At 46.7% G+C, this 24233-nt stretch overlaps 1 protein-coding gene across 13 annotated transcripts in view; it reads right to left on the bottom strand.

The window, feature by feature from the left end:
- ZNF536 (zinc finger protein 536) overlaps window positions 1–24233 on the bottom strand; it is a 489082-nt gene that overhangs the window by 399914 nt on the left and 64935 nt on the right. For 3 of the 13 annotated variants that reach the window (XM_054673451.2, XM_024351400.2, XM_024351401.3), the window contains exon 3: window positions 17198–17286. The exons of the other annotated variants lie outside the window; for them this stretch is intronic. The gene's annotated coding sequence lies outside the window, so the exon portion shown is untranslated. The remainder of the gene's footprint in view (window positions 1–17197; window positions 17287–24233) is intronic. 13 annotated transcript variants of the gene reach the window in all.

The following is a 24233-nucleotide window of genomic DNA, read 5'->3' as shown; positions in this document are numbered from 1 at the left end:
GAAACAGGGCTGTGTGTGGCCAGGCTGAGATCAACCTGCTCTGACTGACACAGTGGGGAGGAGACAAGACAGGGGACCTAAGCAGAAGTCGGCCACCACTAGTAGATTTTCTAGGGGTTCTTCTTACCACTTAGAGTTATTTGGCACCAGCAGAAGGCCCAGGCAGGGCCAGCTGTGTCAGGAAAGGTTTGACCAGAAAGCTCACTGTACAAGGCGCCTGGACAGGGAGCTACCTGCAAGCAAACTTCCACCCCGCTATCTGGGCAGCCCAGGCTCTGTCCAAGCCTCGGGCTGCAGAGACTGTGTCAGCTGCTAAGGCAAGATCCTTGTGAGTGCCCTGGGCTCTGTGTCTGCCACGGCCTTGTCACCTCGCTAAGTCATCACAGAGACCCAGGGATGATGCCTGGCATGTCTGCTCTGAGGCTCACCCCAGCGGGATCTGGAAGTCCCTGGCCTTTTACTTTGATAGGAAGGAGAGAAGTCTGGGAAGTGTGGCCATCATCATGTCTGGGGACTGAAGCAGGCCCTGCCCTGCAAAGGGCCAGAGCAAATGCTACTGTACCCATTTTGCAAAAGAGGAAACGGTCCCAGCGAAGGAGGGAGGCTGCCTGAGGTCACAGAGGCGTTCGTGGGAAAACCCAGGCTCCTGGCTCTCTGTGCAATGCACATCCCAGCCCACTAGGCCGCCCAAGGCACAGTCCAAAGACCATACCCTATTATACAACTGCATAGCACACATCCTTCACCCTAAGCAAGAGGGAGCCACTCTGACCATGAGTAGCGGGGGTGGTCCACACCCTCCTTCAGGTGGGTTCTGGACACCGGGTCCCCCCATGCAGGTGACTGTGGGAATCTTTCAAAGACAGAAAATATTTTGTAAATTTTATTATTTTTATTTGTATTTTAAACTAGTTTAATACAAAAAGAAAAATAATCACTTTAACAAAAACTCCATTGATCTGACTTAACTAGAAAAAAGATCGCAAGGAATCCCGGAAGCTTGTTTTTGGAAGTTGCTTTGAAAGCCAAATGTGAGCATGGGAAGCTCTGTGCGCTCAGGCCAGCAAGGGTTGGAGAGAAGGAGGTGGAGGAGGCAGGACCACCATTCCACTCTCTGAGACAGGCTTTCTCCGGGAAAGTTGTGGCACATCCCCCTCTTTTCCTTCCATCCCCACCCCCTCTGTTCATCCTGGGGTGCCCACAGACCTTCTCTTCTCCCCACAGTTAAGGTCACATGCACCTCGCCATCCTGGAAAGGCTCATCTTCTCTCATGCACCACCTCTCTCCACCTGCAAAATGGCAAGTGCAAACTGTACCCAGGTGTCCAAAAGCGTGGCACGGGCACCAGTGATGGGAAGTGAGACTCACTCATTCAAATTTAATTTAATTTAACGTTTTTCTTGCAACAGGGTCTTGCTCTGTCACCCTGGCCAAAGTGCGGTGGTGCGATCAGAGCTCACTGCAGCCTCCAACTCCCGGGCTCAAGTGATCCTTCCATCTCAGCCTCCTAAGTAGCTGGGCTGACAGGTGCACACCACCTCAACTAATTTTTTTTTTAACTTTTCGTAGAGATGAGGTCTCACTATGTTTCCCAGGCTGGTCTCGAACTCCTGGCCTCAAGTGATCCTCCTGCCTTGGCCTCCCAAAGCACTGGGAATACAGGTGTGAGCCACCACGCTTAGCCTTAAAATTTTAATAGTCCACTTGCATTTACTTTAATGTGACTCAAGGAAACATAACTAGCACCTTCAACCCATGATCTCACAGCAACATTAGGACTAGGCTAACTAAGTTGGGCAGGTATCAGGCTGGGGAATGAGAGAGTGTGTGGAGGGCGGGGAGAGAGAGAGAGAGAAGTTGATGTAAAGCTGCTTCAATGAAAATATTAAACAAATAATAGGAGGGCATGGATACGGCAAAAGGAAACACACGAAGACCATATGGGGAGTGAATGAGGTGCAGAGTATCCAGTGAGCAGGCTAAGCACCTGCCTAGGGCACCAGAGCAGTGCAGGCCCCACAAAGTTGAGAAAAAATATTTGAAACAATGTGATGCTTTGGGAGAAAATATTAAATCTCAGAACTTTCTTCTACTTCGCCACACTTAATGCTACAGCTTCATATTGTTTTTTATCTGAACTGCACACAGGGGTGGCAAAAGGGCACCTGCCTTTTTGGAGTGCAGGGCCCTTATAACCAGTCCTCAGTAGGAAGGGCCACCATGGTCAGGAGCTCAGGGACAGATGGGCTCCTGATCTCCCTCCACCTCTGCCCAGAGCATTAGGAAAGACAGACACAGCCCCAGGAAGCACAGAGAGGCCCCTCTAGAGGCAGGCAGTGACTGGAGGCATGAGCAACGCCAGTGGTCACTCTCCGTGCCCTGTACAAGGTCCCCACGCCTGTCACCTCCAGGCCCTAGGAAGCAAGGGCTCCCTCAGGATCCAAGCGTCAGGCCAGGCTCATCAGGGAACGATGGATCTCCTGAACCAAACTTACAAAAACCCACGGGCAAGGGAGCCAGGGCCCTGAGTCGCCCAGGAGGGCTCACATCAGATAATGAGGAATGGGTTTTACAAAGTAGCCCTCCGCCACAGCCCATGGTCCCTGTGGCCCATTATCCGAGCACTTGAACCCTGGATAACAATGAGTTCATAGAGAAGAAAGTGCTCGGCGTTAATTGTCTGTATTTAGTCACGCAAACAGAAGCAATGGCCTGAGAATGGCTGGTTAGCCGCTGACAGCCTCAGCTCCAAGCTGGCTCCAAGGAGCGGTTACAAATTGTTTTGATGGAGATTCTACCAGAGCAGTAAATTTCCTCTTAAACCTGCTTGCCTGGAACAAGTTCTCTCCCCTTGCTCCGTCTTCTCCTTTCTCCCCACTTTTCGCCTTAAATGAAATTCCTGCCGCTGCTAATATCCAACAAATAAACATCATTAAGAAATTGAAGGCACTGAAAGAATGTGTGGTTTATGTTAAATTTTCCCCTGTCAATCAATTCTGCATGTCTGCATGAAACCGATGATCGCATCATCATGTTAGTTTGCCTGACTTGTTCGGCACAAAGAAGGTGGGAACATTTTCTCAAGCAGGGATGTCAGCACTTGAAAAATCCATCACCATCTGTGCTCATTTTCTGAAAGGGAGAAAAACAACCCCTGTTTAAGAATACACCAGAACAAATAACTTGAATGTTTGAAAATAAACCACAGGGTCAAAGAAACTTTATAATGAAACGGGGAAGCAACAGTATTGTTCTGTTTTTATAACGCGGGGCTGGCGTACCTTCATTTGACACAGTCTTTGCTCCAAAAATAGATATTAATAATACCCACGGAAAGACCCGCGCCATGTGAAATGCATGCAAACACGTTATACTAAAACCATCTAGCAAGGCCCTGGGAGAGACCTATGGAGAAGGAGCTCTCTCCTGCTCCCAGCTCTCGAACCCCAGGACTCTGATGGGGCAGCCTCCGCATTCATTCCACGCCACGCCTACCCTTCCCACTTGTCCCTGCCCCTCCCCACCCACTTTTCTCATCTGAAAGGCAATCAGAAGCCCCTCTAATCCCAAAAGACCATTACCCAGAAAAAGCCAAGGAAGGAAAAACTTTCATCACCAAACTTTTTGAGCAAAGCCGCCGAAGCCACCCTGCGACAGGGATGCAGAAGGGAGGAGGGAGACACGAATGGAAACATTGTTCCACCCTTAATAAACTTATAAGCCAAGAGCATTTCGATCTAATTTTTCTTTCTGCATCTCACTATTGTACTTTGTCATGAGGAGGTCTCACATAAATAATGTGTTCTTATGAAAGTTTTTAAGACACTCAAAGTTGGACAGCGTGTTACAAATGATGTCCGACACAAAGAATATCAATTAATCAAATGGTAAAACACTACAAGAACTCACAGCACACAAGTAGCAGAGGGAAAGATAAATTGATTTTTGCTGCAGCAGTGCGCCTTTTCAGCCGCACAACTGTGTGAAAAATACCAGTGAAAAAGTGTGCTGAGGCAGCAGAACCATTTAATACTCCACAAACAGTTATCTGAGGCAACGTCCAATAACCAGACAGCACAGTAATGTGACCTACATACTAACAAAATCATTTTTAGACATAGAAGCGACTCCACACTGGCCCCCGGGATACCAGTTAGATAACCAGTTATCTCTTGCAACCTTCCTAGAACTTTGTCTTTGCCCCCTTTCCCCATTTCTACAGCTAAAATGTGTTATCAGAGACCATTCAGAGAGCAACCAGAAAGACGAAGCAAACACATCACTCCTTAAGTCATTTCATTCGCTTGGCGACCTCTTGAGTCTCTGCATTTTCATAGCTTTTTTGTTTGTTTTGATTCCCCTTACGTGTCTTCTTTTGTGTCTGATGGACTTCTTGTCTTTTCCAAAACTTTCTTCCTAGACCAGGGTGGGAAAGTCTTGCTGTTGCCTGAGGACTCTTCTTCTCAGGACTCCTCAGAGATCTTGCCAAGTGTGGTTAAGTTGGGCAGGGGACAGGGCTGGGGGGACGCAAAGGTATTGCCACGAATCACACTGTCATTGAATAGCATCATAAGAAATTCTCAAGTGCCATTTTCTCCAAGCTGGCCTCATCACCAAAGATCTATCTCATGGACCCTTCACAGGAAATCATGGTGCTCCACTTGGGAACATAGCCTAGAGTGAGACCGCACAAAACACAGACTGCTGGACTCGAAGCAGAGCTCTGTGCGACCACAGAGTGACTTCCAGTGGCTTGCAGTTCCCAAGCTGTCTGGAAAGGAGCAACCCTTAGAACTTGGAGCCTTAGAGAACTCTCACTGGCTTTCCTAGCAGGCCTTAACTCCCTCTAGTAGCTGTCTATGGGCTGCAGGAACCCATTTTTATGGAACACATGAGGACTCTGAGGACCTGAAAATCTCCCATCCCCTCCCTCACTGCCCTGGAGCAACAAAACCAAGATGGCGCCCAACTTAAGAATTTCTCTCCAGCTAGAGTTGAGTGCCAGCTTTGTAAGTCCTTTAAAAAATCTTCTCCTTCTAAACCTTTCTCCCACCCCATTTCAGTCTTCAGAACTTATGACTGATAATCCTCTTTGTTTCAAGAAAATCATGGTTCACATGAAAAAAAAAATGTTCACAAGATTACATGGAGAAAGCGCCAAGTCCCCCTAAAATAATGCCACAGCAATCAAGTTCATCTCAGTCCACATTGTGAGTATTTTTAGGGTAATGTTACCCTTTATGCACCAAGCTCACAATGACAAACCATACACTTCTGTCCCTGAGACACAGCAGATGGAATCCTGGATTCTGCTCTTGGTTCTAATGCTCACCTCCACAGGTGAGGGCTGGCACCTCCCTTGAGATGTGCTACATAAGTTCTCCAAGATGTCACCAGCCATCAGCCAGAGCCCTTGTTAATACAGGCCTTAGCATAATGAATGGTATACTTTGCAGATTTCTGTTCCAGAAAAGAATGATTTAATATCATAAAATAAAGCTTCAGACCTCCACGCCAATTACTGTGTTTAAGTCATCGAAAGCCACCCAGGAAGGTTAGAGGAGCATGCCAGTGTTAAAGGAATGTGTAACCCATCTGCAAAGAGAGGCCAAGTTACACTGCTTTCTGGGTAAGAAGAGCAACTCGCTAAAAGCTTCAACACAGTGAGAAGAAAATGTCAGGCACCACAACCTTATTGCATTGGCAATAAACACGAGCCAATAACTAAATCATTGTCGCCGGTTTTACTTGTGGGTCAGGCTGAGAAATACTGAAACACATAATCAAGTTCGGACTGTATTTTAATAGAAAAAGAAAAACGGTAGCAATCACAGCCCACTGAGAATGTTATGAAGCAGGAGGGACGTATCAGGAGAAGGGGTTCTCAGCAGAATGAACGGTCAGGGTGACTCTTGGGTGAATGTGGCAGACCAGGAACAGAGGAAAAAAAGGCACATCTTCCTCATACCCTCTGTTAGAGCTCTCCTTAGAAGAGAGGAGTTTCCAATGAGGAAACAATGAAAAGCTAGAAACATTAAAAGCATCCCTCATGTAAAGCCAAAGCAGGTGCAGAACAGATTTTTTTTTTTTTTTTTTTGCACGTCCTCTGGCCCTAGGAACAGTGCCCACCTAATCACCGTTCCCCCTGAACACAGTGGCCACGCCTCATTTAGCAGTGACTAGTTTTTCATTTCTTTAAAAAAAAGGCAATATTTCACATATCAATCATAAAAGGGGGGGGGGAGGTATTTAAGTTATTTTAACATCAAGTGTTTTTTCAAAGTTATAAATATATGTGAGGGGACTAATTGTAAACTTCTCCCAGAAACCCAAATCCAAATTCATGTTGCCATGCGAATTCGAGATAATAAATTACATCCTTCTAAGTAAAGCATCCACTGTAATAAAACACCCACTCCCGAGAACTCAGAAGCCCTGATCCCAGCTAAAAGGATTCATGCCTTTAGAATTCTGGAGAGATATATATATATAAAAATATAATTTTTTCTGTCGGTTCCCTCAACTTCTCTCAATTACTGATGTTCTTTACATACTGAATTTTCTAGGGTTTGATGTGTGATTATGGCTATATTTTTATCTATATGTTTTGTGGCTCTTACACTTAAGCTTTTTGCTCACAAATCTTTTATTAAAAGTACTAAATTGTAAAAAGCACATTCATATTTCATTCAGTGTTCCATACAGAAATGTGAGTTTTCACAGCAAACACAGCTGCATACAGAAAGTTACCATAAAATAACATACCAGACTATAGATCTCTGCATTTTGAATGTTTCAGCTCAGAAGTAACTTTACTGGAACTATATTTTCCAGAGCATTTTCGCCTTCTTTCTCAAACAAACTTATAACCAACTTTTCAATTTTCCAAATCAAAGTCGCAGGTGAAATATTCACCTTGAATCTCATGTACTTTTAGGCAAAAGCCAAAAGCAAATCCGGAGACATTTCAAACTTGACAGCTTTCATTAGCTCTATCAACGTGTTAGAGGTAAGTGTGTTACAAACCCAAGACATACACATACATTTTGATATTGGTGTGTCTGTAGATCTTAGCTTGAAATGAATAAGCAGAGAAAAGAGAATAATCTGACTGTGGGGTGAGATGGCTCAGATATTCAGCCAGGAAATAGGGTGACAGAGAGATAAGACAAGAGCCTTACTGAGTCCTGGGAATTCCAAGGTATTGATCCAAGGCAACAAAAGAAGAGAGAAACTCAAAGCTGAAGTCTGACTAGTGTAAACGAGCATCTCTTTACAAAAAATATTCTCTCCAGGGAATGCACACACTGGCCTGGTCAGCTAGCAAGCCACTGACCTTTTGAAAAAAAAAGGAGTGTAGAATTAAAACTGCCAATAAGGCAAAACAATTACTCAACACAGATTTCATGAGCAAATGAATAAATGGGTGAATAATGTGAACATTTGTCAGTTGCAGCCAGCATAATAAATGAATCTGATATTAAAATTTGGAGGGGGGAAAAAAAACCGATGTGACCCTCTGTCAGATCAAATCACTAAATACATCGGGAGGATCCACTCCATGCCTGGCCCAGGCTCTACACTGCGGGTGGACCGAGGGAGGACAGGGCGCCTGATGGCACAGTCCTTTCCTCACCCACGCTGGCCCCTCCTGCCGAAGCCCAGCCAGTGCCTACCAGGGGCCAGGGCAGATGGCTCCCAATCCCTGCCTTGGTCCCCCACACAATTCTGCCTAGAAGAGTCCTTCAGGTGTCGAACAGTGGGCTCCCAAACCCCAAACCCCAAGTCCAGATCTGGGGTCACCCTGTGAACCCAACCTTGGCAAGAGACTGTGGCCCAAGAAACACTCTCAGCCTCCAATGTTGGTGCCAGGGCAAAGCTGAGACAACCACCCCTGCAGCTTCTCAGTGATGAAGGGGGCTGAGGCTCAGGGCTATCTCAGGGGCTTAAAGCCAGGACTGCAGAGCAGCCTGAGCTGATTCTCCTAAGAACATTAAATACCCAGCTGCTCACCGCTCAGATCACACCTCCATTCGCCAAGCACTTGACTCAACAGAATACTTTCCACCCCTCCCCATACACAGTGCAGTGTGCATTTTCCTTCCTTGTTTTGTACAATTGGGGAAACTGAGCCAGTCAGGAATGGGTTCTTGAGGGTCAAGCGAGGACACTAGCTCCCCTCCCTTCCCACGATCTCTCTTGCGCCCACTCTTGCCCCTGCACAAGCTCACTCCTGGCAGATGATCCCCTAGCCCATACTCTATATGGGCTTCCTCAACTACTCAACTACAGTGGGGAACTCACACTGTCCAGTCCATTTGGGAAAACCAAGGCCCAGACAAGAGAAAATGCAGCCTCAGGCCCTGGAACTAATGGAAAGCAAAACCCTCAGCCTCCTGCCTTCCAAGCTTCAGCCCTCCTACTCCTCTCTGGGCTACTCCCTTGGGCTCTTAATTCTGCAGAACTTCAGAGGAGCAAATGAGCTGGGAACAGAGATGTCTGCCCCAAGCAGTCTCCTCCTAAGAACAGGCACTCCTCTGACAGAGGCATCTTTGCAAACCGTCAGGAAGATGCAAATATGCTTTGCCCCTAGAACTTCTCTCCAGCCCAATCATGAGAACCTGGGCTGGTCCACCGTCCATCATTTCCCCCAGATGGTGCCGGCAGAGGCTAAGAGCCTGCAGGCTGAGTGGTCCACGTGGGGCAGTTCTGTGAGCTCCAGGCTTTCATCCTTTCTAGCGCATAGCCACAGCCCTCTCCCCTCACCTCTGTCCTCCTGGACTTAATAGGAGCAAAGCACTGCTCAGGGACCCTACCAGGTCACCTCACCTGCTGGCCCCAACTGCCCCCAGAGCAGCCGGCTCTGGGTCACATAACTCACTAACTCCCTCCCATTTAGCTGGGGATAGGCAGTGGTTGGCCCCCGCCGAGGTCCAGGCCCAGGCTCCCCCTTGTTGAATCAGTGAAGTTAGGAGGGCAGGAGCTGGGCAGGAAGTTGGATTCTAGCTCTGCAAAGTCTCTGGACCTCAGCTTTCCTTGCAGGAGAATGGGATAACAACTTCAGCTCACTCCCATCAAAGGCTTCTGGAAGGCTCAAATGAGAAAGCCTAAGGGACCTGGCCTTAAGAAGGATCCATCAGATTGTGTGTGAGCCCGGCTCCAATGGTTCGAGCTCCATTGAACTGGCCTTCGTCTCCGCCGTTTTCTCAGAAGAAGGCCTGAGATGAAGACGCAAATGCGGGCGGTTTGTGCGGGAAGTTTGTGCGAAAGTTTGTGCAGGACGTAGTCCCAGAAAATGCCAGGGGATAGTGGGCAGGTGGGGAAAGAAAGGAAGCCTGTGCACAGCAGGCTAAAAAGTGCACTGCACTGAGGGCACCAGGCCTCAGTCCAACCGGGAACTCTTAAGACCCTGAGCGGGACTCCGCCACGCTGCTCCATCCAGGGAGAGAGGAGACCGCTGCCTACCCACCAGTCCCCATCCCCATCAACTGAGGGGTGCTCCAGAGGTGTTAACTCCCTGGCACGTGTGCTTGCCCCCATGACAGACCAGACACACACCAGTGATGAAGGACACCCCCAGGCAGAGTCGTGGATGCTGGTGTGAGGAAGCCTCACCCTGAGTGGTGAGTGGCTGCCAAGGGGCACCGACAGTATCTGCTATCCCTGCCTAAGAAAAAAGTGTCGGCTGGGCACGGTGGCTCATGCCTGTAATCCCAGCACTTTGGGAGGCCGAGGCAAGTGGATCAGGACTTAGAGACCAGCCCGGCCGACATGGTGAAACCTTGTCTCTACTAAAAATATAAAAATTAGCCGGGTGTGGTGGCCGGCACCTGTAATCCCAGCTGCTCGGGAGGCTGAGGCATGAGAATCGCTTGAACCTGGGAGGCGGAGGTTGCAGTGAGCAGAGATTGCACCACTGCACTCCAGCCTGGGCAACAGAGCAAGACTCCATCTCAAAAAAAAAAAAAAAAAAAAGCGTCAAAAAGCAAACAGGGAACCTGATTCCCTTTCAGGAAACAACCCCCCAGGCTGTCTGCTCTCCAGAGAAGCTAAGAACCTAGCTGATCACAGAAACCTGGAGGCAGCGCCAAGGCCCCTGCCCTGCACCTCCCGCACTGCCTCTCTTGCCCTGCCTCTCTCGCCATCACATAGAGCCTGCCATGGCCACAGATGCACCAGCCACCGAGCTAACTGGTGGGGTGACAAGGAAGGCGCCTGCCCTCCAGAAGCTGGGGTCATATCTGGGAGATGTAGCAGGTGTATAGCAGTGGAGACACAAGGTGGTGTGCTCTGTCCCCATCCCAGGAGACCCTGGACACCAGCCGAGCCTCAGAAACCCATCACCCATCTAGGATCTCTTGGGAGCTTCAAAATGCCAAATGCAGATGAAAACGTGTGTGCCTAAAATCCATTGAGCCAGAACCACCAATGCTTTGAGCACCCCTGTCTATGAAGGTTTTCCTACATTGATATTCTAGCTCCCAATGTCAGGAAAAATTATGTAAAAACAAGAAAAATGTCCCTGCCACCAGAGAGTTTATAGTCCAGCAGGGGGTAAAAAGGGATGAAGGAAGTAAGGCCAACACCAGTTTGAAAGGGTCGTCTTCCCCTCCCTTGCCAGTCAAATCTGGTGCACTGTGTCTGCTGCACCCATTCAGGACATACTGATTGCTCTCTGCTTGCAGGCCCTGGGGGCAGTTGAGGGGTTTACCTGGAGGATTGGGATGGGGTTGACATTCTATATAGAGGGCCCAACAAGAGAAAATGCGTGGAAGGTGGAGGTGTCTGGAGTCCGTGAGACCAGCTAACAGGGCACAGACGCCAGAGGCTCGTGAGCTCACCCTTTGGCCCTGTAGCATTGTAGACTCCCAAAGAGGACACTTTCTCTTGAGAGTGCCCCACAGACTGCATTCTAGAACTGAGTTCTTGTCCTGTGTCTGCTGTTCAGTGGCCGCATGGACCCAGACACCTGACTTCCCCTGTCTGAGGACCACCCGGGTCTTCGTGCAAATCCTATAGGATTCTGCATGTGACAACCCAGGTCACTGTGCAAAGCCACAGGCATTGCTAGGAGTTAGAAAGGAGTCAGCCCCAAAGACGCAGAACCATGGCTGTGAGTCCCAGGGCCTGCCCACAGCAGGCCCAGGATGCCCAGGAATCTGCTCCCAGCACGTTCCCCACCTGGCTGTGGCCTTGAGCCCTCCCTGCCACAGGACGGACAGAGCCTCCCATCTCCCGAGGACTTGCAGCAGAGCAACACAATCTGCGTTAGGATTTCCGAGGAAGCTGGCCTCCCTTTTCCACATCATTGCACCAGTGCTCCATGCATCCTATTTTAGAACGACTTTCTCTGCCTTACCCCCAAACCTTCTTAATAGTGCTGGGAAAAAATATTATATACAAACAGTGATTATAAAAAATTATTTGTATACGTTGCTAAAACGTGCTCTACATCTTTATTTAGCATCATCTCCATGAAAGTATCTCAATCCTTGAGACCTTGACACTGGCTTTGCAGAGGCCTCTACACACCTCCCTCCTCAGTGTGCAGAGGTGGGGCAGATTCTACCTAGCCCACATCAGCACCTGGCAGGGACCTCTCTGCACCCAGCCTGGTAATTCCCCTTTTCCCTGGGCTTTTTTTTTTTTCAGCATCATACATTATATTTAAGTCTCTCCAGCAATACAAATTTCAATTTGGCCAAGCTCTTTAATATTAATAGTTGTCAATCCAAATGCAGAGTGCATAATAAAAAATTTAATCGAAACGAATAGCTCACATATTTCTCTACCTCCTAAATATAGTTACCAATTAGACAAAAGATTCGGTTATATAACTCTGTAGAATTAAAGCCACCTACTAAGGACCACCAGTTAGGGCTGAGAAAGCTACAATGCAGATTGCATTCTGTCCATTACTCTTAAAGATAAAGCACATCTCACCTCATCCTTCCTTTCTTCCTAGGCACAAACTGTGAACACGGAATGTGCAGGCATGCAATTCGCAAGAGTTGTTAAAGCTAAATTGTAATCACAAAGTTACCCAGAGTGATAACAGAAGGGACCCAGGGCATCCCTTCTGTCGCCCTTTACAGCTAAAGCAACAGCGTCCGCATCGCCGCTACCCCATTTTGCAGACAGAATAACTGAGGCTCAGAGGCACAGTGCACGCACCTCAGCTTCCTATTTCCTCAGACATAAAATTATCATGTGAAGAGGTTATTTCTGTTTAATATGAGAAGTAAGTTGTTGCCGGTTTCCCTGCTCTATGCTGAGAACCCGCACGTCACCACTGGATCAGGGGAGCCGCAGTCCCCAGAGCCTATGAAAACGTCCACAGCCAGAATCACTTCCCAGGCAGGGCAGACACAAAGGCTGACTTTCCATTGTGATGATCAGGGGCCTGATGGGGCATCCCAGAACCACAGTTCCAGGGGCAACCCCCTGATGATCCAGCATTTTATGGAATCACTGAGCTGGAAAGGACCCAGCCTCTCCTATCAAACCCCATCCCCTCCTATTGCAGCAGCAGAAATAGTCCAGGGGAAGCTAAGAGATTTGACCAAGGTCATGGAGCTAGTTAGCGGCAGAGCTGGGACTCGAACCTCCAGACACACACACACTTGTGCACTCAGGCGTCGAAGAGTACTATAACCGCTGGGTCCAGCCCTCGCCAGGCTCCCCCCGTTGCGGTCATCCTGCCGGGTACCTGGGGTATTTCTTCGGCAAATTACTCCAGGCCTCTTTTATGAGCTGCTCTGGGCTCTGCCCTGAGTTCCATCACGCAGGAAGTTTAAATGAAATGGCTCCCAAGTTCCTTAAATGGTTTAATAAAACATATACTGACTGCAATGTGCAGTTTATAGTGGCAAACTATTGCCCCTCAGTTGGGAAAAATGACCTCCAGTCGGCAATATTCCTTTCAGCTTCATGATTCTAGTGTGCTGTTGCCCATTCCCTCAACCCACTGGGCAATTCTTTTCCATAACGAGGCCGGCTGCAGCCACTGCATGCACTGCGGCCGAAGGTGCCCAGTCTGTACCTCCACAGGGCCGGTTCTGTGACAAGACAAAAGAAACACCAGGCAGATGACAGTGGCAAATACAGAGGACAGGAAGGCTCCTGGAGAGCAGAGAGACCCCAGGAAATAAATGTAGGGGATTCAGAGAGATTTGGGGAAATTAAATGTGGCATGAAACGGAAAGCGCTGTGTGAACGTAAGATTCCTGTTCAACACCACCCAGAATTGGGATGGACAACAGGTTAATCAGATTCACCGGGGTGGGACGGGGGGAAATGCCTGCTCTTGGCATCTGCAATGGTAAGATTTAGAAAACTCGAGGAGGGTATAATATGAATTTCTAAAACTCTCCCACGTTCATAACAAATAGCTATTAATAACGCTTAATCACAAATGCCATTTCCAATATTTGGTGCTGAAAGGTTTTGCCTCGTCTGAAAAGTAGTGGAATTTGACTGCCAGAAACTGATGACCTTTTATCCTAAACTGTGCATCGAGATGGCTTGTTAAGCTCATTAGTATTATATGGTGAATTAGATTAGGCATTTTATGATTTTTCAAAAAAGGCTTTTTTGATATAAAAATGCAGCAATTTCCTTTTTTGACATTTTTCATTTTTAAGGTAATAAAAATGGCACATGTGTACCATGGCATAATGGATTAATTAAAGAATATTATGTTTATCCTAACTCTTAACCGAGTTGTACATCTTCATAACTCACTCATAAAAATTAATGCATTATCTTATACCATGGGATGATAGATCTTCTATTTTTACCAAACCTGCTCAGAATGCATTGTTCTAAATTGGATTATTCTGAGAAATAGTGAATGCCATATTCCAATATCATCAGTCCAAAATCATATTGTGATCTTAAAATTTTATATTATTATATATAAAATCTAAACCTTCTCCCCACTGTGGCTTTGAATTGCTGGACTCTTCTGGCTTTTGAAGGATCAAGCTACCCCCACCACCTATCCTCACAGGCAGCCTATTTTATATCTTCTCTCATTCACAATGGATTTGTTGTTTAAAAACACATTCATTGCATCAAAGAGTCACTGGACAATATTTTTGGCTATCCCTTTGTGTCTTGATGGTAGATGTGAATATAAAAGAATATTCATGCAAGATTCATAAAGGCCCCAGATTTCTAAATCAACAGATGAAAAATCCCTAAAAATAATAATGTCCAGATGTTGCTTATTTAAATGAGCTGTTGCCATTTAATGTTGCCAATCACAAAAGTGATAGAATTTGTGAATTTCAAGGTATTCATAATTTACAGAGGATTATAATTTTTATCAAGGGAGCATCCAAGGTGATTAAAATCAGTGATTTCAATAAATACAAATGATTCTTTCACAGAGGCTACCTTTATAAACTTGGCCTCATACCACGAAGCCCACACTTTCACATTGTAGAGTCTTTTTCTTTCCCAGGCCCCCCTTTGGCAGGGAATGTGACCTGCCAGGCCTAAAATGCAGATTATTTTTAATGTGCTACAACTTCAGAATTGGAGGGACTCTTAGAAGTCATATAGAGCCAATTTCTCTTACGGGTAAGAAAACAGAGCTCAAAAATGTTTGACCCAAAGTCTTGCAGCTGAGAAGTAAGTAAGAAGCTTCCAGAATCCAGCCTTCTGAGGTCCACCCACTAAAATTTAGGTTTAGTGTTACTATAATCCCAGGCCCACTGGCATTGCCAAAGGAGACTGGGAGAAATGAAGATTCCCAGGTTCCTTCCCAGACTGGCATACCTGCAGATATGGGGTCTGGGAACCTACACCTGAAACAGATTCTCCCAGCAATCCTGAAACCATCGCTATAATGTATTCCTTGGTCTCAAGTCTCCTAGATACCAAAAAAGTTTCTTTGGTGTGAGACAGGATGAAGGAGTCAGCACACCGTTCTTCGTCTTTCAACAGCCCAGGATGCTGTAAAGATTCTGACCCCAACATTACCAGCATTAGGAAACTCCCACGTAAATGGTCATCAAGAGACCTGTTCTTGGTTGCACATCCTCTGCACTGTATGGCAAAGCAAAGACAGGGTATGGTGCCTCTGCACAGCTGGTGATGGGGTGTGAGCCACAGGGGGACATCCTGGGCATACCTCCTATGGTCCAGTTGCAACCAAGGGTCTTGGGTCAGAGTATGTGGTGATACATCTTGAATTTCTAATGGGCACCTGGAATTAGCCCGCTATTCTAAAGGGAAGAGGGTACTGTAGAGGACCCGGTGGGATTCCTTAAAGAAGGGCATGAGGCCAGGCGAGGTGGCTCACACCTGTAACCCCAGAACTTTGGGAGGCCAAGACGGGCTGATCACAAAGCCAGGAGTTCGAGACCAGCCTGACCAATATGATGAAACCCCATCTCTACCAAAAATGCAAAAATTACCGGGCATGGTGGCACGCGCCTATAATTTCAGCTACTCGGGAGGCTGAGGCAGGAGGATCCTTTGAACCCGGGAGGCGGAGATTGCAGTGAGCCAAGATCGCACCACTGCACTCCAGCCTGGGCGACAGAGGGGGACTCCGTCTTGAGAAAAAAAAAGAAAAGGCATGAGGTTTGTGGGGAAATTTTAACTCATAAAGGGCACAGTGCAAATCCAGGGGGCTCCTGCTGCCTGGCACCCAAGCTCCCATGCTATACACATGCCTAACGATACAGGCAGGTTCACTGCCTGGGATGTTCATTTAGTCTTGAGAAAGGGCTACCTGTGGGAGAATTTCCACCCCCAGCTCCTGGCCACTCGTTTACTCGAGCGGCCATCATTTCTACAAATCCTAACAATAATATCTGCACGCCTAGTCCTTCAAAGAGAGAAAGTCACTACATCCTGGTGCTACACTGAGGAAAAAATAGAGTTCTGACCACCCTTGGTAGGTGACACCTGTGTCTCTGTTGGGGAAAGAAATTCATCTCCCTTCTTTCAAAATGCAGCTCCATTCAAGAACATGCCAGCCCTCTGAATTGAATGTTCTTTTTAAAGTTCAGTAATAAAACCTTCAAGGGTTCAAAAAGAAGTGGCTTAAGATCAAATGTGGGCCATTAAAAAAAGCACTTAAGTGGAAATTCTGTTAAACTGGATGTAAACTTTCCCCCACATACCATTTCCAGGCATACGAAGGGACTATATGGTTCATCTAAAAGGACTTCAGGAAAAAGGTGCCTGGTACTGATCACAGTAGTTTCCAGGCCAGCCTTTCCTTAAATGCATCTCATTTAAGTTGAAGATGGAACTGAAGGGCAGATGCTTGGGCTGCAGTCGGACTGAGCTTCAAGACTCTTTTGAAAATCTCTTGGAGGAGGAGGGAGATGTTTTAGGTACAGGGGAAGCAGCACCGTTCTGGCCACTGGAAGGGTCTTCCCTGGCTGAGGCCTCGTGCCTGATCGTGGAGCATCTCAAACACCTCATAGGAAGCTTTTCTTCTGGAAGTTTTACTCTCACCTTCCCCTCTCCACTGCCAACATCAGCTGTAAATACGGAGGCGAGGCCCGAGTCCCATGAAGGGAACTCAGGGAAATACACAGGTGACAGAGGGTGGCTCCCATGAGGGCGAAAGGATGCTGCCATCCTCTGGCCACCAGAAGGACCTAGATGCTGCTTGGAAGACCACACACCCATCTGTGCCTCCCTTCCTCCAACCAGAAGGCTCGCAGCCTCTGCCCCAAGCATATTAGGTGACCAGGGAGAAGAACCAGCTTTTGCATGATGTCTCAGCAAAAACCTGCAGCTTTGGACACATTTTAGGCTCCCTGGGGGTGGAGAGCAAGCTGAGAGCTGTCCAAGCCAGCCTTCCATGGTTAGAGATGGCAGCCACATAAACAGGACCTGAGCCCTGGAGAGATCCACTCACCCTTCACCCCGGCTAGTTCACAGAATCTCCTCCCAGACCCCTCTGCACTGTCAAGAGCCATACAAAAGGGTTTCACCCAGGAGGAACCTCCCTGCCCATTTTCCCCAGGATGTCTTGGCCAACTGGGACTTTGACCAAGAAGAGACAGCCATGGTGACATCTCCTGAAGCAGCCAAAGGCTCTGAGTTCTGTCACCTGGCCCAGGTAGTGGGTTCTGGGACCTGCAGGGCTGACAGGGCACTGTCCTGCTCTCTTCCCAAGACACCAACAAGGACAAAGTCTTCCCCATGACATTCCACTGCCCTTACCAATCAGGGAATCCTACTGCCCTTCCACCTCCACTGCAGCTGCTTTCCTGGACACTGTCAGTCTGGAAGGTAGCATCAAATACTCATCTCTGAAATGGGATAATGACAGTACTTATTATATGAGGTCACTACAGAATTAAATAACATCATGCATATAAATGAACACGGTGCTTGAAGCCCAGTACACAGTCATTAGGTGCTAGCAGCTGCACTCATTGGATTTCCCCGCAAGCTAACCTGCCCTGCCCGACACTGGTCTGGGCCCCATGGAGGCCTCCGGACAGGTGTGAACTCTTATATGCAAGAGGGAGCCAGGAGTTAGCAGGGAAAACACTTCCTGCAGGACAGGGCAGTACTAGGAGCAAACACGGCCACATCTGGCAACAAGAGGGACCAAGGATCCTGCCTGGTTTGCCCCTCAATTAAAGAATGAACATTCGCCATTCCCATGATTAAAAGTCTTGCCTTTGCTTCAGAGGTTTTCAAACATTTTTTTCTACCCACATTTTTTTCAAGTGAAAGTTTTCCAAGGCTGCTCACTGTGTAAAACAGATGTGCATGGAATGACCCCAGAGGCAGGGCTCTGTGTGTCCTGGAGCCCCCAACTCCCACTCCCTGGAGGTTTCTGCTTCATGAATATCCACTGGGAGGGGATTACATTAGACCAGTGGTTCTCAGAGCAGAGTCCCTGGGGCTGCAGAAACAACATTGCCTGGAAATTTGTTAGAAATTCAAATTCTTGGACGATACCCAAGACCTTCTGAATCTGAAAATGTGGGTTGGGGCCTAATGTCGTTTTTTCAAACCCCTCCACTCAATTCTGACACCTGCCCAAGTTGGAGATCCACGACACTACCCCAGCCATTCATACCTTGGCTACAAATGAGCAGACAACCTCCCCACCCCCGCCTCCAATCACACTGTGTCCTGTGGGGCCAGTCCTGATTTGATTGGCCTGGGAGCAGACCTAGACATTGGCGGGTCTTAAAAGCTCCCTGTGTTGTTATAATTGATAGCCAAGTTTGAGAATTATCCCTCTAGTCTCTTGCTACTCAAAGTGTGGTCCGAGGACCAGCAGCATCAGCATCTCTTGGGAGCCTGTTAAGTATGCAGAATCTCACTCCCCTAGACGTGCTGAATCAGAATCTGCATGCTACCAAGACCCCCAGGGCTCTGTGTGTACATTCCTGACGCCCTGGTCTAGGTCATTCTGTTTAAGACCTACAAAGAAGCTTAGACACCCACCCTTCAGGAAGCAGCCTGCAGCTGCAATGGCCTGAGGCTCTCCAATGTCACCCAGGCTGAGGACTGCAGATAGACATCAGAACCAGTCTCCTCACTCCAAGAGCAGCACTCCTTCCCACACCTATGCAGCCTCCATCTAAGCATGCCTGCCTCAATCTCCCTCACAAGCTTCTCTCAGCCTTCAGTCCCTGTAGGAGTGGAGGGAGGAGTGCGCCCCACCTAAGGAAGCAGGAGTTGAGTTTGGAGGGTCAGGGCAGGGGTATCTTGCAAGAATTCCGCAAACTTCCAAAACCTTCTCTAGGGAGTCTGCCACTCATGGGGGCATTGGCCACCCACTGTCTTGTTACTGGAGACCTGATCATATTTAGGATGTCACATTTCTAAAAACATTGAAGTCATGTTTAAATACACACACACACACACACACACACACACACACACACATATTGGGGCCTAGAGAGGAGAAACAGAAATTTGGTGAATGATTCCCACATACGCCATACTTACACTTTTTAACTGTCAATATTGTCTCAAGTTATATTCTGTTGAGGAATAAAAATTATTCTGTTGAGTTCAGCTCACTCAAGAGCATCATTTTGTACTATTAACTGTTTTCAGACATGAAATAATACACACACATCCACATTAGAAAAACTTTATTATTTTCTTGCAGTATTGCAGGAAGAAAATAAAAATGACTTGGGGGTAGGGAAAATTCAACACATGCACCCCTTCTCGGCCACCTCAGCAAATACTCGTGCCTCTACCTCCCCACCTAAAACTCCCTCTCCTCTGGGCAGCAAGCTCCTCTGTGTTGGGGGCCACACCCCACCCTCTAGAGCTGAGCACAGGGACCCTCAATAAATGCTTAGCTGCTCATTGGCAAGAGATAGTGAAAGACAGGGACCGTCGGAGCAGAAGAGTCAGGGAACTCAAGGTCAAATGAATTTGTGGCCATGTTACCACCACCTGCTGGGCAACCAGGCAGGCAGAGACCAACACCAGGTCAAGACCCAAACTTCATCTTTAAACAGGAAAAAAAAAATCTAATAGCTATCCCTATTTCCAAAATGTATGGGCATAGGTTATCACATACTTCTCCTGCCTCTTCTCAGGCACAAAGCAACTGCCACCCTCACCCCTTCTTCCAGTATTTAGCAAGCACCTACTAAGTACAAGCCCCTTGGCTCAGGCAGCGCTGCACATTTTCAAGGATGAAATGCAAACTCCAAAGTCATTTCTGTCTTTCTTGCAATGTGCTAACATGCCGATCACATTATCATCCTGCAACTCCGATTATCATACTTTCCTTTGTGCAAAATGAATCGAGCCAGAAAACTCTAAGGGTAAGAGTCCAGCTCTGCCAGGCCTAAACCACAGCCAAAAGTTCATGAAAACCACTGTTGTGCCTCACACTGCAGCCGCGTGAAGCCTATTGTTGAAATACAGTAGTTACTGGGGGCTGGCAGGCGGGGGGAATGTCTTGCATTCCCAAACATAAAAGGAGAACCACAATCTCTTTGCCTGAGATAGACGCAAGACCAGCCATTTCCTGCAGCCCCCAACATCCCCTAAGTACTTGGGACTGATGGGTGATTTCTATAATGGACACAAATACGTAAAATCAATTAAGACTTTTCTCCCGTGGAAGAAAGAACAAATAACTATCCACGCTTTGTCCTCTGTATCAAGAAATATCAGAAGGTTCCTGGTACCAAGTCCACACATCCTGGTGGACAGAGAGGGTGGCGAGAAGGGGAGGAGGCAGAGAGAGAGAACTAACCACTGCCTCATCAGTAACAACGCACCCACCGACCATCAGAGCCCGAGAGGCAAAAGGAGTGCCCAAGACAGCCTCTGAGAGATGGGAGAGCAGATCTTTACATTTGGGAAAAAAGTGTTGGGGTGGGCCAAAGGTATCTACACTACGATTCACCCCAAACAACATGCGATCCAAAGAATGAAGGAGAAGGAATCAATCAACAGCTTCCCTTGTAGACCCTGGCTTACTTTCCTCTCGGTTATGGAAATAATTCACTTTTTTAATGCAAGAAGAAGTTATTGATTGGTTTGGCTTTTCTTCTAATCCTGAGGAAATCCTGTGCGTGTCGACATGCCTGCTTCCTAAAACTATCTCCTTCTTAGAGTTGAAAGCTCATCTTGCCATGCAACATAAGGCGTGGGTCTTAGAATTTAAACATAAGAAATAAAGGAAAGCTTAGCTCACCTAACATCTTCTTCCATCTTCATTCTCTCCCTCAATTGGCTTCCTCTCCCAAAGACAACATCACATCTTTGTATAATTACAATTTTTTTTTCTCAACTAGGACCTGACCTCAGGCTTACTAAAAACACCCATAGAAGTCCCCTAGAGGCCTAGCAGTGGCTCATGCCTATAACCCTAGCACTTTGGGAGGCCAAGGTGAGAGGATCACTTGAGGTCAGTGGTTCAAGATCAGCCTGGGAAACATGTCTCTACGAAAAAATGCAAAAAAAGTAGCCGGGTGTGATGGTGCATGCCTGTAGTCCCAGCTACTTGGGAGGCTGAGACAAGAGGATGGCTTGGGCCCAGGAAGTCAAGTCAAGGCTGCAGTGATCATACCACTGCACTCAAGCCTGGGCAACAGTGAAACCCTGTCTCAAAAAAAAAAAAGAAGAAAAAGAGAAAAAAAAAACTTCCCTAGAAACAGCAATCTTCAAATGATTTTGTTCATTTAATATGGTAGTGAGGAGTGCAAGATTTGGAGTCACACAGACAGGCACATGTGTCCTGGTTAGGTAACATGTGACTTATACAAGTTACTTATCTTTGCTGAGCCTCAGTTTCTGTGTCTGCAAAATGGATTAGAGAGGAGGTTAAACAGATAAAGCATACAACACTTACCATAGGGCAGGATTGGCAAGGGTTTCCCACAAAGTGCCAGGTGGTAACTATTTTAGGCTTTGCGGGCCACACAGTCTCTGTCTCAACTACCCAACTCTGCCTTTGTAGCGTCAATGCAGCCACAGACAACATATAAACAAATAGGAGTGCCTGCATGCCAATAAAACTTTATTATGGGCCCTGAGATTTAAATTTCATACAATGTCCCGGTATCATGAAATATTATTTTTCTTTTGATTTTTTTCAATCATATAAAAATAGAAAAGCCACTCTTAGATCATAGGCCATATGAGAACAGGCAGAACCATACTAAGAGCCACTGCACACCCATGAAGATGGCTGCTAGCATAAAAATGGAAAAAACAAGTGCTGGCAAGGGTGTGGAGGAAGTGGAGGCCTGGCACGCTGCTGGCAGAAATGCCAAATGGTGCAGCCACTATGGAAAACAGTATGGAGGTTCCACAAAAAATTAAACATGGAATTACCATAGATCCCGCAATTCCACCCAAAAGAATTAAGAGCAGGGTCTTGAAGAAACATACAGGCCCAAACAAATTTACAAGAAAAAAACAAACAAACCCATCAAAAAGTGGGTGAAGGATATGAACAGACACGTCTCAAAAGAAGACATTTATACAGACAACAAACATATGAAAAAAAGCTCAACATCACTGGTCATTAGAGAAATGCAAATCGAAACCACGAAGAGATACCATCTCATACCAGTTAGAATGGCTATCATTAAAAAGTCAGGAAACAACAGATGCTGGCGAGGCTGTGGAGAAATAGGAATGCTTTTACATGGTTGGTAGGAGTGTAAATTAGTTCAACCATTGTGGAAGACAGTGTGGTAATTCCTCAAGGATCTAGAACCAGAAATACCATTTAACCCAGCAATCCCATTACTGGATATATACCCAAAGGATTATAAATCATTCTACTACGAAGACACATGCACACATATATTTGTTGCAGCACTATCTACAAAGTAAAGACTTGGAACCAACCCAAATGCCCATCAATGATAGACTGGATAAAGAAAATGTGGCGCATATACACCATGGAATACTATGCAGCCATGAAAAAGGATGAGTTCATGTCCTTTGCAGGGACATGGTTGAAGCTGGAAACCATCATTCTCAGCAAACAACACAGGAACAGAAAACCGAACACCACATGTTCTCACTCATAAGTGGGAGTTGAACAATGAGAACACATGGACACAGGGAGCAGGACATCACACACCACGGCCTGTTGGTGGGTGGGGGGCAAAGGAAGGGAGACCATTAGGACAAATACCTAATACATGCAGGGCTTAAAACCTAGATGATGTGTTGATGGGTGCAGCAAACTACTATGGCACATGTGTACCTATGTAACAAACCTGCACATTCTGCACATGTATCCCAGAACTTAAAGTAAAATTTTTTTAAAAAGAAACCTATAAACCCACATTTACAGCAGTATTATTCATAAGAGTGATGAGGTGGAAGCAGCCCAAGTGTCTATTGATGGGTGAGTGGATAAACAACATAGGGGGCCGGGTGCAGTGGCTCATGCCTGTAATCCCAGCACTTTGGGAGGCTGAGGCTGGCAGATGATTCGAGCCCAGAAGTTCAAGTGCAGCCTGAGCAACATAGAAAGATCCCATATCTACAAAAAAATTTTTAAATCAGTAGTGGTGTGCACGTGTAGTCCCAGTTACTCAGAAGGCTGAGGCAGGAAAATTGCTTCAGCCCAGGACTTCAAGGCTGCAGTGAGCTATGATCATGCCACTGCACTCCAGCCTGGAGAACAAAAGTAAGATCCTGTCCCAAAATAAAAGAAAAGCGAACAAAAAATAAAATAAAATGTGGTATATACATACTGTATAGCAGAATCTTTTTCAGCTTTAAAAGGGAATGAAATTCTGTCACAGGCCACAATATGGATGAACCTTGAGGACATTCAACTAAACAAAATAAGCCAGTCATAAAATGTCAAATACTATATGGTTCCATTATATAAAGTACCTAGAGTAGTCAAATTCACAGAGACAGACAGGTGCATAGTGGATGCCACGACCTGGAATGGGTAGGGAGAATGGGGAGTTATTTAATGGGTATAGAGTTTCCGTTTCAAAACGTTCTAGAGATGGGAGGTGGTGACAGTTGCACAGTGATGTAACTATTTAATGCCCCTGAACTCTAAACTTTAAAATGGTCAAGATAGTAAGTTTTATATTACGTGTATTTTATCGCAATTGTTTTAAATTTTTAAATGTAAAAAAAAAAAACCAACACACACAGGCAGTGTGCTGGATGTGACTCACAGGCTGTAGCCTTGGCATAGAGGCATAAGAGCAACATAACAAACACCCCTAAAAAATGAGCAGGATAGACATTGGGGGTCCTATGAGAAAAGAGGGCTCAGAGGTGACTGAAGAAAATTCTAATTCACTCACAAAAGTATTTACCAGGCACCCACTCTGGAGCCAATAATCATCCAGGCATAGACACAGAAATAAAGAGAGAAGCACCCCTGGGCCTCATGAGCCAACCCTTGCATCCCATGTGTGGCCATCCAGGGGAAGTCGGCCTGTGCACACGTGCAGGAAAGCACAGGGGCCCCCGGGGTGGTCCAGCCTCTCAGGCACTCGCATGGCTCATACGTGGAGGTATGCCCTCCTTGGAGTGGTCAGTGATCTTGTCAGGGACAGAAAAGTTCAATGACTACAAGGGTGAGTTTAATTATATGTTGTCGCTGACTAGCAGTGGTTACGATGGTACAATTACACATGTAATTTATCAGCAAGATACTTGCATACATAATAAACCAAAAGCAAAACATTAAATTTCAGTGGAAGCTAAAAATATAAAACCGGGCCATGGAGCAAAACAGTCTCACTTGTGAGGGGGTGGAGGAGAA

This window comes from Pan troglodytes, chromosome 20 (assembly GCF_028858775.2).
Source record: "Pan troglodytes isolate AG18354 chromosome 20, NHGRI_mPanTro3-v2.0_pri, whole genome shotgun sequence".
NCBI classification, from domain to species: domain Eukaryota; kingdom Metazoa; phylum Chordata; class Mammalia; order Primates; family Hominidae; genus Pan; species Pan troglodytes.
Note: the sequence above shows the minus strand (reverse complement) of the source record. Positions and strands in the feature narration are given on the sequence as shown.